Source organism: Panthera onca, chromosome D4 (assembly GCF_046562875.1).
Source record: "Panthera onca isolate mPanOnc1 chromosome D4, mPanOnc1 haplotype 2, whole genome shotgun sequence".
Lineage (NCBI taxonomy): Eukaryota > Metazoa > Chordata > Mammalia > Carnivora > Felidae > Panthera > Panthera onca.
In genome coordinates, this window is record NC_138351.1 from 40,711,514 (window position 1) to 40,722,158 (window position 10,645).

Consider the following 10,645-nt stretch of genomic DNA (forward strand, 5'->3'; position numbering starts at 1 on the left):
GGCATATGAAGTAAATACATAGAGAAGCAATTCACAAAGGAAAAAAATTCAGTCGCTTATCATTACTGATGAGGAAAATGTGAAATAACTAGGCCTATTTTTCATCCCTTGTATTCAAAACCTTTTAGAAAGACGGATTATCCAGTCTTGAGAGAGAGTACAGAAGAGAACACTCTCACCCATTGCTGGTATGCATGTAAACTGATACAATCATCTTCAGAGGGCAATTTAGGAGTCTCTATTAAAATGTCAAACTCTTTGACCCAGTAGTTTATTTCTAGTCATAGCTACCAAGGTACTCATCAGAGTGTAGAGGTAGATATACATTCGCGGTGTTGTACACAGTGCCTTTCGTAATCGTAAAGATATGGCACAACTTCAATGTTCACAAAGAGGGAGGGGGATGGTCAAATAAACTATGAGACCTCCAAGGTGTAGACTATTTCCAAGCTACTGCAATTTTAATTTTTTTTATGTTTATTTTTGAGAGAGAGAGCGCGAGCAAGGGAGGGGCAGAGAGAAGGGGGGAAAAGAGGATCTGAGGCGGGCTTCTTGCTGACAGCAGAGAGCCTGATGCAGGGCTCGAACTCCCGAACCGTGAGATGGTGACCTGAGCCGAAGTTGGATGCTTAACAGACTGAGCCACCCAGGTACCCCCAAGCTACCACAATTTTATAAGAAAAAAAGAAAGGAGAAAAGGAAGTAGATCTAGATCGGCACAGGGCTACCCCCACAAAGTGCTGAATGAAAGAATGCAAGTTATATGAGAAAAAGCTTAACAGGGGTTTCCTGGAGGAGAGGAGGAGAATGATAGACAAGAAAAGGCACAAAGGGAACTTTCTGGTTCCCTCATAAAGATCTCTATCTTGATAGGAGTCTGAGATACACAGGTTATGAATCTGTCAAAAGTCAGCAAATGTACACTTAAGACTGGTGCATTTCATGGTATGTAAATATACCTTTTAAAAAACCCTATAAACCAATACTGAATTCTAGTTAATGATACACAGGCCGAAGTATCGGGGAGGGAGTGGAAGAAATGTACTGATATCTTCAATTTACTATGAAACGGAGCCAAAAAAAAATAATAAAGTCGATTGTCAGATGGACCAAGAGATGGATGAGCATGTGACGAAGCTTAATAAAACATTAGTTATTATCTAGGTGAGGGATATTCAGATGTTACACTATAAAATTTTTTCAACTCTTGTGTTTAAAATTTTTCAAATGTAAATGTTACAGGGGAAAGCAAATTACAGAAAAGTTTGTATGGCATTATTGTTTTTTGTCAAAAAAAACATAGGGGTGCCTGGGTGGCTCAGGCAGTTAAGCGTCCGACTCTTCATTCCGGCTCAGGTCATGATCTCACAGTTCATGAGTTTGAGCCCCGCATCGGGCTCTGCGCTGACAGCATGGGGCCCTCTTGGGTCTGTCTGTCTGTCTGTCTCTCCCTGTCTCTCTCTCAAAATAAATAAACTATTTAAAAAATAACATGTGTGTGTAAGTAAAAAAGTATAGAAGAAAACACATCCACCAACCTGTTAACACGAGTGGTTATCACTGGGCTTACGAAGGACACAGTAGTGAGAAGAAAGCTCTCACTTTCTATGTATGGATTATGGGTTCTTCTAAGTTTATTAATAAACATATGTACTTATAAATTCTTTTCCACCAACTGAAAAATAAAGAAAGCTGAGGGAGTCTGATTAGACACCACAACCTTATACACAAAATATTTAAGTCTCTCGTTATCACTATACTTATTACCCTTATATTAAGTGGTTTTAAAATTAGTATTTTTTTTAAATGTAGTGCAGAAGCATCAGCTGCAAGCCATATCAGATTTGTAATTCAGAAAATGTTTTTGAAATTCATATTATGTACAAATTACTTTTCTCATGGAAAAAGAAATTTCTTATTTAAGAAAATGTCTAACTAAAATTTAATATGAAATGTTTTAAATAAACATAATGTAACTACAGTTATTTTTAGAAATGAACAATTATTTAATGTATCTAAACATAAGACTTTAAGGATACTAAGACACATAATACAGAAGCATATTCCCGCATAAAATTAAATGTAGACTTACCAATTGGAAATTCACCAAGACGTGTTGTAATTTTTCTGGTACTTGCATTTAGAGGTTTTATCTTGATTCATTCTTTTGTTAATTACATCCCAACAAATGGATCTCTCCTCAATAACCGTTCTCCATGAGAATCTATTAATGATTTAACAAATAATGATCTCTCACAAAAGATAAAAATTATAAGCCGCTAAAATATTCTGACTGTGAAAATGTCAATTACAAAGGTTTTAAAGTCAGAAGTAAGAGAACTCCATTTCACCTGACTTTGTTTTCATTTCCCACCCCATCCCCCCCAAAATCTGCACTTGATTTCCATCATACATGAAAGTTCTCTCTTTTGAAACCACCCAGTTCCCATAAAATCAAATTAGTATCCTGTGTCCAACATTTGGGCTTCATCAAACTCTTGACCACAAAGCACAAAATGACAACAGATTCTGAGATCACTCATGAGACAAGATGCAATGTAATGTCTATCAAGATGTGAGGCTAGAACTATCCAATTGCAACTGATAAACATAAAATGAAGAGTTTAAAATAGAAGCAAGTTTTAGTTTAAAATGCTGTAAGGAAAAGTTATCCTCCTATAATGAACCGTTAAGAGAATCAACCATAAAAGTTAGCTTCTATAGTTCAAGCTTAAATAATAATACTGTAGAGAGTTCTAGATAATATACATACACCAATTCAGTATTTCACTAATTCAATTAACATCTATTGACTATACATTATGCCTCTGCACTGGATACAGATAAAAAAGAGATGGGCCCCATCCTCAATGGAGACGGACTAGTAAACAGACAAGATCGATACCATGTAAGACAACATAAGATAGGGGGCAAGAGGGCAAGAATGCATCTCACAGAAGATGGGTATTGGCTCATGGAACTTTTTTCAGTTGTGCGAGTATTTATGTGCATACAAGGTGGCAATACAGAATGCATTTCTCATGGTAAGTTGCCATCAGGAAAAGGTTTCTGGAGAGAGTAAACCTGTGACTTAGCTCGTCAAAGAACGGAGGCTCTTCTGACCACGGGAGCAAAAGAAGCAAAAGTACAAAAGCAGGCAGAGAAAACCTTAGTAAAGTGAAATGCCTGGTCATTGCACATAGAAGAATGATGTAAAACACGTTTAACCTTCTGAGCACACTCAACTCCAAGAAATATATTTCATTACAACATCAGTACACACAGAAATATAAATGTTTGACACTCTGATTATATGAAATACATGATTGAAAAAGTCTATTTAATATACGTGATGTACTCCGATACTGTTCTTCTATTTTATTCTAGTTCATTTTAAATACATACATAATTCTAGTCACAGCCCACTCAAGTGATTTCATGACCCACAAGAAACGAGTGATCTCAGTGAAAAACACTGTTAAACTATGCCAATGAGTCTGGACTTTGCACTTAGCAGAGTGGGAAATCACTGTAGGATTTCAGGGAGAAGAATACCATGATGAAGTCTGCACCTTGGAAAGAACAGCCATGCTATGAAGAATGGACTTGGGCGGATGGATAGTGCTCCAAAACTGACTATATAAAATAAGCTACTGGTCACCCAGGTGAGAAAGGAGGGTACATGATAAGGCCACAACAGCAGTTACTTAGAAGGGGGGTGCGGAGAGGAGGGGGTGAAGAAGGAACACTTAAGACAGGGGGCATGTGAAAAAGGGCAGATTAAGAATTTAACGAGTAAAACTAGGGCACCTGGGTGGCTCGGTCGGTTAAGCAGCCAACTCTTGATCTTGGCTCAGGTCCTGATCCCATGATTCGTGAGATCGAGCCCCGCGTCAGGCTCTGTGCTGACAGAGCAGAGACTGCTTGAGATTCTCTCTCTCTCTCTCTCTCTCTCTCTCTCTCTCTCTCTCTCTCCCTCTCTGCCCCTCCCCTGCTCGCATGCTCTCTCTCTGTCTCAAAATAAATACATAAACTTAAAAACATTTAATAAGTAAAACTGATAGAACTTGGTGATCATTTGGAATCAAAGGGCAGACTGTAGGATGGCTCCCAAGTTTTCCGCTTAGGGACTATGTAGAGGGTGGTACCATTCTCCAAAACAGGAAATAAACAAGTTACAAGTTTGTTAAGCATACTGCTTACCAAAGCAAAAGGAAACTGTTACATACTGAGGATGTGAAAAATACACCAAAATCATTATCATTTCCATTCCCTGTATAGATTTTTGTAACTGTATTTTCTCCCAGCATCAATTACTCTGTGGTCCATGATTGTCAGATGGTCAGATATAATTTGTTTCTACTCTAACTTTCTGAACTAAGCTAAGAATGGTTTCCTTGCCTGCACCTTTGATTTTTAGAGACAAAATATGGAATGACAAAGTAGAGGAGCTGCTACTCTAAGAGCAAATGGACGTATTCATCTTCCTCTAGAAAAAAATCTCACACAGAATTAAATGTGGCACAACAAAATGTTCTGAAACATGGCCTAAGTCAATAATGCTGCTATGGCCCGGATTCTAGGGTGGCTTCCTAATGTTTCAGCAAAACAGCACTTCCTGTCAGTATTATTAGGTAATAGCACAAGTCAACCGTCTATGAGTCAAACCGCAGTCATTCACTGGCTTAGACTCCAGGACACCTCCTACATTTACGGTTATTACAGCCACCCTGCAGCCAGAGATAGCATCCAAATGGGATAAACATTTTATCTAATTCAACAGTCTCACTGACATCACGGAATCAAATCTCACCTAAGCGGGACAGAAACAATGCGAGGCTTAAAACTTCAGGTAATTTTGGGATAACAAAGAACGTACCAAAGCTTCATAACTATAAAGGGTCATTAAATATTTTTAACATTGCTATTTCTAAAAGCATACAATAAAACTTCCCACAGAAAGTTCCCAAGAGAGATGGTTAATATGTGAAAATATAAAATTTAAACTTATAATTGCTTTTTTTTTAATTTTTATTTAAAAACATTTTTTAATGTCTATGTATTTTTGAGAGAGACAGAGGCAGAGTGCAAGCAGGGGAGGTACAGAGAGAAGGAGACACAGAATCTGAAGCAGGCTCCAGGCTCTGAGCTGTCAGCACAGAGCCTGATGCGGGGCTCGAATCCACCAACCGTGAGATCATGACCTGAGCCGAAGTTAGACGCTTAACGGACTGAGCCACCCAGGCACCCCTAAACTTATAACTGCTTCTGAAAATAAAGTTACAACTATATACTTTTAAACGTATTTATACAGACATTTAACTTCTGATGTTATCTACTCTGAAAATTGGCCACATTAAATAATTCTACCTAGACTATCAGACTATAGCTGTCTCTAACAATTAGCCAACGATGTAATTCAATTTTTTAAATACACATAGGTATTCAGTTTATTTCAACAGAGTAGGAAATTAACCCTGTGGGGATACGAAAAAGAGAGCCACATTCAAATTCTCACACAGCTTATTAGCTCTCCAGGCTGCAGTTTCTTCTCAAGCTTCAGTTTAGCCATCTGTAAAATGGTGATATAAATAACTCCTGGAATTGTCATCACGCTTAAATGAGAAACTGCCTGACAACTGATAAGGAACTCTCAAAATAGTCACTTGAAAGGGGAGTGGGGATAGGAGAGGAAGAGAGACAAAAAGAAGTTTTACTTCTAGTCTTGTAAACTCCAGATGTTTCTGGGTCCCCATTTTTAAACACCGAGTCGTGATACAACTTAACCACGCCCCAGCTCTACTTCCTCTAAAGCTAACATCTGGGAACACTTGTCAAAGATGAGAAATCTCAGGAGACCCAGCCGCTCAGCTGGTATCGTACTAGAAGCATAGAGAGAAGTTTTCTTTCCACATGTTGGCATGAGGTCTCTTCAAGCAGAAAACCAAAAACAGAGATCTGATCTCAAACAGAGAGACTGAACTAAAACCTGTAAACCCAATCTCTTTGGGCCGGTAAGTTAAGGACGGAAACATGGGAGCAAATCAGGACCCAATTTCAGGAATTGGTGAAGAATGAGTTAGTGAAGTCGGGAACTTTGACTCAACGCTGAGTTCTCCAAGAAGACTCTGTGAAAATGTGGTGGGCAGAGGTGTCAAAGTAGAACACATTTGCGCCATCAGTGGTCTCACAAACCCGCTTCTAGAACAAGTCTTCAAATCACTCCATTCTAGGCAAAACTGAACATGAGCCATTACTCCTCTGTGTACCTGCTTCATGAGTGAGAAATAAAGGTAAGTTAATATCTCTATTAAAAATACTGCACTCCAGGGACACACTTCATCAGAATCTCCTAACAGAAAGTACAAATAGCTCGGAAGGTGTGGACGATACGAATTAAAGAGACCAAACGTTGCTTCAGTCAGTACAAAGTGTCGGCATGGGAATCTTCACGTAGGAAGGCAGGGATGCGGGAGAGGGCCAGGAAAGACAAGAAAAGAATTGGAGTTGAGTGCAGAGCAGGGACGGAAGACAACAGATAAGCTTTGGCTCCAAACATGGCACAAGGAAACCCTTTGGATACAGTAAAAGCCAGAAATGAACCTGGCAAGTTCTTCCAAGGGGGAAGGGAAACTAGCTACTTACCCCTAGCACCCACTACACCAAGATAGGTTGAAAAGATAAAAAAACAAAAAACCCTAAATCAGAGGTCTTTCACACCAAGCTTTACCAAAGCAGGCTCAGTTTAAGAATAACATTAAAAGACCAAGTGCCTGGGTGGCTCAGTTCGTCAAGTGTCCAACTTTGGCTCAGGTCGTGATCTCACAGTTTGTGAGTTTAAGCTCAACATCAGGTTCTTCACTGCTGATGGGGAGCCTGCTTGGGATTCTCGCTCTCTCTCCTCTCCCTATGCCCCTCCCCCACTCACGCTTTTTCTCTCTCTCAAAACTAAAAAAAAAAAAAAATAACAACACTAAACGAGAAAAAAAAAAATCACTCCTGACTTGCTTGAAGCTGAACACCCTGCAGTAGGTTAGGTTTCATTCCATAATTATGGGATAAAAGGCTTAAAATCAGAAGCCTGGTTGAGATCACACGGAGCGTGTTGAGTTATAACTACAATAAAATTAATCAGTGAGTGGTAAAATACTAATTTTACCTAACCTGCCCTTTTGTGGAAGCGGTAACAGGTAGATGGAGAGAGCAGATATCTGCTCAGGCTCTTAAATGAGGTTAATCTACCCGAGGGAAAAAGCACAAATGGGAGACCTAAAAGGCCAACGACAAACTTTGGAAAAGTCCCATCTTTTTCCTAGGGTACATCAAAAGAGGGAGAGAAGTAAATAAACTACCATCACACTAATGTATTTTGGGGGAGATAACCCCCAGAGAGAGCAGTGCAGAGAGAGTATGCACATCTGTGAATAACTAGGTTTATTCAATTTACCCAAGATGCTGAACCAAAAAAGTCACTATGCCGCCTACAATAAAAACTGGGGTTTTTCCACCTTTTCTTGTCTTTTACCTGTGTTTTTCATGGATTCAAAATAGTTCAAATATTTTCAACTTCAATAAGAAGCATAAATGCACTAATTATTCTACTGGATGTTAAAATGCCATTTATATTTAGTGCACTCGAAAAACTGAATCTGAGCCCTAATGTTTTACTAAAGCAATATAAAATTCCTTTATGCCTTAATATAAAGTAAAACTGAGCTTGGGGAACAAGTCCCCGGTAATAAAAATGGCTTTTCCTCCGCCTTCCCTGTTATGCCTGTTAATACTGATACGACTATGAAGCGTTCTACGCTGAAAAAGGCTGTATTGACTCACGCTCCATTTCGATCCCAGAAAAAAGCTCCATGGAGACAATACTAGACTTCTCAATTAGTTTCTTCACTAACACGTGACGTTATGTTATCCACGCACTCTTCCACAGGTTCGGAATCAATCCCTATGAGTTACAGAAATCGGGCAGTGGGCAAATCAGTAAAAATTTTGTGATTCACTGATTATTACTTCTTTAGAATCTACCTGTTATGCCGGTGGTTACTTGGATGCATCTTAAAATGCATTTATTTTATTAAATAAAATACCCCAGAGATAGGCAGTGTGACAGTTACCATCATTGAAAATACGCTCTGTTTCATTTATTCCAATTATAGCTTCTAAAGTATGTTACGTTTAACAGAAGGGACCTGATATAATCCCATTGTTTTACATCCCCAATGAGGAATTCTAGAACTAGGCCACGTACTATTCCAAAAGTATGGAAATATATATTTAGTTATATTTTGATATAATTTTACCTATACTTCTTCAGGTATATGCTTAAAATGTGCTTTTAACATGCATGTTAAAGGGTTTTAAATTAATTACAAACGTAGCATATGCCAAGTAGTATGGGAAAGCTAAAATAAGCCTTAAAGAATTTAGCCTAACTCCTTAGTTGTATAGCTGAGAAAACAGCATGGGTCACTGGCCTATCCATGACCCCAGAGCTACATTGTGACAAGCAATGGGACTAGAATGTCGTTTTTCTTTCCACTACACTAAATCTCATTTAGTTCTTTCCTTCCCATTGATTTCTCACCTCATCTCTTCTTCAAAAATCTTTTTGGCCATTAAGAGGTTGCACAACTAAAGCAAAATAAAACACCGCTCTGGACTTCATCTGTAAAATCTAAAGAAATGGAAGGATTTAACAAGACATTACACAAAAAAGCCAGGGACAGCACATACCAGGCGGTCATCAAATGATAACTATTATTATTCGTTGTTATTATTATTATTACTACCACAAGGAAGGTAGTGAATTCTTTTTAAAGGTTACATATTAGCATCCTAGGCTGAGGATCCATTTGACACAACTTGTGCTTAATTATCCTCAGTCGTCTTTCAGGCTGTAACTTTACACTATGATTTATGACCCACCCACAATGACCTTGATTCCCCGCCCCCTCCCCCTTGTGCTTTTATGGACTGCTATGCTGCAATATTTTCGAGTAATAACCGGTCAGGTTCTCTCAGCCCTAGAGATACAGACATCCTCCACTGACTGACTCACAAGGGATTTTAAGATGTGACCCAAATATAGCTTGAGAAACCACAACTTTAAATGGACTCCCCACTTAAAACCCAGCGACCTATTTATTACAGCGAATGGTAACAAGCGCAAACTGCTGCCATCCGTGAGCCATTTTCTCAAAATCACTCTTGGATCCGGGGGAGGGAGGCAGAAGGTCAATAAAGGAGCAAACTATTTCTGCTCCTGCTAGTCCTCTGCAGCCCCACACCAGGGATCTGGAAATGAATGAAAGGCTGTGGGAGCATAAATAAACCCGGGATCCCTGCGCAGGTTTCTGGGCGGGGGTGCAGAGAGGGAAAACTGTAGTTTCCAGGCGATAAACTCGGGACACACATTTAACAAATTAAAAAAAAAAAAAAAAAAAAATACTACCCCAAATCACCTCGACCGGAGCAGGAACCCACCCCTACCCCTGCCACCAGTTCTGCGAGGGGGAGCTGGCGGGCGGCTGCGGCTCTGCTGCAGCTGCTGAGAGACCCGCCGGGCCCGCGGCAAGCCGGGTTCGGGGCGGGGGGCAGGTGCGGGGAGGGGCTGGACGCGGGGCGGGAGCGCGGCCAGGTGAGGGCGGCGGGCGCCGGGCACCGGCGGCCGGGGCCCTGCGGGGCGAAGGCGGGGGGCGGGGGGGGGGAGGGCAGCCGCGTCGGCCCCGCGCCTGCACACACTCACCGGCGCCGGCGGGCTCGGCTCTCGCCGCCGGTGCTCTCGCGGCCGCCAGCGGCTCTTCCCCCTCCTCCTCCTCCTCCTCCTCCTCCTCCGGCGCCGCCGCCGTCTCCCAGGCCGGGCCGCGCTCCCCTTCCGCTTCCGGGAGCCGGAGCGCCGGCGGGGTGGGTGTGCGCCCGCCCGCGCGCCGGAGCCACCGGCTGCCGCCGTCGCGGTCTCCGCTCCGCTCCCGGGAGCCGCGATGGGAGCCGCCGAGGGCCGAAAGAGCAGAAATCGCGCCTTGGCCGGGAGGAGGCGCGCCGCGGGCCCCAGGCCGCTTGCCCCGCGGGACCGCCGTCACCGGAACATTCGTACCTGACGCACCTCGCCGCCTCCGCCCTCCCCCGGTGCCACCTTCCCAGCTGTGCCCTGGCCGTCCTTCTCTTTGTCCCCACACCCTCTCCGCCCCCCCCTATGTGGGGAACTGCAGAGAGGCCTCCCTTTAAGGATTGCAACTATCCTCATTCCTTCAGGGATCATGGTCAACAGGCCTCTCTTCCCCTAACGCGCTCTGGATGTCCCCTGGTACCTTGTTTCAAAGCGCGGCCCGGCCCGAAGCACCTGCATCCTCTGGGAACCTGTTAGAAATGCACAACCTCAGATCTGCTGACTCAGTATCTGCATTTTAACAAGATCTCCAGGTGATTCCTACACCTGGAATTGCCCCAGCCAACTAAGATGTTTCCTATTCCTGTGGGCGACCTCAGTCCACACCCATACAAGCTTTTCGCCGTATGTAAGGAGACGTTCAAAAGTTGCCTGATTTCCCATCCCTGCAACCTAGGAAAAATAAGTCGACTCAACATTGTAAATAAGCCACCTCCCGGTCTAAGTTAGTATCTTATAGAACATCAGAGA

The 10,645-nt window shown here is 42.2% G+C and overlaps 1 protein-coding gene across 1 annotated transcript in view; it reads right to left on the reverse strand.

The window, feature by feature from the left end:
* The window catches only part of ZDHHC21 (zDHHC palmitoyltransferase 21), a 68,756-nt gene extending 58,889 nt beyond the window's left edge, over nt 1–9,867 (reverse strand). Inside the window, exons 1-3 of the mRNA XM_078436805.2 lie at nt 9,755–9,867; nt 2,093–2,224; nt 1,539–1,675 (exon numbers count right to left, since the gene is read on the reverse strand). The gene's annotated coding sequence lies outside the window, so the exon portion shown is untranslated. The remainder of the gene's footprint in view (nt 1–1,538; nt 1,676–2,092; nt 2,225–9,754) is intronic.
* Nucleotides 9,868–10,645: the final 778 nt, after the last annotated feature.